Genomic DNA, 2,027 nt, shown 5'->3' with positions numbered 1-2,027 from the left:
CAGTTGTTATATATTGGAGTATTCACTCACATATTTAGTTATTTATGGTATTGTAATGTACTGTGAGCATGAGATGATATTCTCTTAACCTTGATTTTATGTTTGTCCTCATTTTAAAATAGAAATGGATGCCACTAAGTACCTAGAGCATTTTCATTATGTGAGACATAATGTGTATCCCTAAGGTTTCACTAAAGTCCAGAAGCATGGATGCATAGACTGTCTAAAAAATTCACCATTGGTACTATAATTTTTTAATTCATGTTTTTCTTTGTAATGTTTTAAGGCTGGTTAAGAAAAGGCATGGTCTCATTTCATGTAATTCTTTCTGACATGCATAGTTACTGTAACATTTTTCTTTTCACAATAGATGGTAGCTTGTTCTACACTGGTAAAGAAAATTACGTCTCTTATTAGTGGGCATTCTGGTATCAACAAAACGAAACAAAAGCATGTCCTCCCGATTTTATTGGCCAAATATGTCAATTGAAATTGAACAATGTGTGAGTTATAATTTTTCTTGCTTCTATAAATATTTTATTTAATGTAAATCCCCATTGTGATAGTCTTATAGACGTTTGTTTCTGAAACCCATATATTTCTCATTTAAATGCTCGTTACACGTTTTCACCTTGCACTTGATATACAAAGTGAAAATGTTGTTTTGAATTTTTTTATTTGAAGACATGTCTTTCAATTTTCCTTGATGTTTATTTCTCAATTTCTAGATCATGGAAGTCCAAAGAGGGTTCTATCAGATCAAGGCCAGGAATTTGTGAATGATGTGAGTGACCAATCTCGGCTTAACATTTGTATAATGCAATGCTATTTCCTATTTTGCTTGCCAAATATAACTATACCTATTTTTTTTAGGTTAATTCAGAGTTATCTAAGCTTTTACAAATAGAACGTTCTGTAAGTGCAACCTATAACCCACAGACAAATGGTTTAGATGAGCATACTAATATATAAGCTGTACACCTTCAGAGAATGAGAGTTAGTGCTTCTGACAAATTGCAAGTGAACAACAATAAAAGGAGGCATTTTGGAGCGTACGTTTACTTGACCGTACCGTATTGCCAATATGCAAGAAAAGCTTGTAAAATTAGTCAATAATGCTAGCAAGATGCCTTTACGTACAACTTATAATCTCGACATGTTGAATCAAAGCGAAATATTTAACATAACTATTGGCATGTCTCTAAAAGGTTTTACTACAGATATTGAAGCGTCCCGAATATGACCAATGTCAGTTAGTGATAGAATCTAACCAAAAATAACAGGACAGCTACAATTGTGGTGTTTTTGCATGCTGGTAATAATACTTCCATTATGGGTTTTTAAAACATTAATTTGTTGAAGATGCATTACTTCATGTTATGTTAATAACTGTTTTAGTTAGAATAGTTGTAAATAGGAAAGAAGGCTTTTAGGGATGACACTTGTGAACGCCTACCGAGCGCGTCCATAGTGCCCATCGGAAGCATATTGGTATTCGCATATGATTTTGTCTAACCACTAGTATGGTCCTAATGGGCTTGGTTTGAACCCTCTGATGATTGCTTTTCAACCACAATCTTATTGAGAACAATTGTTTTTATGTACATTAACATTAAGCTTGGACATTTGTACAACATATACATTTTTAACTCTTTTTTCAGTTTGCAGAATGTTACATAAGTAAGCAGCCAATTGCCGAGATTGAAGAAAGTATATCCCCCTGTTCTAGCTCATTATACAGATGTCTCAACCATGGGACGAACTGGTCGCCACAAGCTAATTGAAAATTGCAATGGACCTAATGGAGTCATCAGGTTTGACCTCAACACTTCATGATAGAAAATGTATAATACCCTAGTGGTGTCATAAACTTTGGATTACTTGGTACTTGTTTTGTCTTTGAATTTTTTTTATAAAAAGGCACAGATTACATTTTGAACATAGTATAGTAAAATATTTCCATTATGTTTGTGAATTTTAAATTATGTTTGTTATCCTGCCATTACAAATTGTTTGAAACAGTTGTG

The 2,027-nt window shown here is 33.1% G+C and overlaps 1 long non-coding RNA gene across 1 annotated transcript; it reads left to right on the top strand.

Moving 5' to 3' along the window:
* The first annotated feature begins 384 nt into the window (after window positions 1–384).
* Window positions 385–1,815, top strand: LOC144782885 (uncharacterized). Its single transcript, XR_013601297.1, has 3 exons — window positions 385–503; window positions 729–784; window positions 1,662–1,815. It is a non-coding gene; the product is annotated as an uncharacterized LOC144782885 (long non-coding RNA).
* Window positions 1,816–2,027: the final 212 nt, after the last annotated feature.

This window comes from Lissotriton helveticus, chromosome 9 (genome assembly GCF_964261635.1).
Source record: "Lissotriton helveticus chromosome 9, aLisHel1.1, whole genome shotgun sequence".
Lineage (NCBI taxonomy): Eukaryota > Metazoa > Chordata > Amphibia > Caudata > Salamandridae > Lissotriton > Lissotriton helveticus.
The sequence above is the reverse complement of the archived record's forward strand: the minus strand, read 5'-3'. Positions and strand labels throughout refer to the sequence as shown.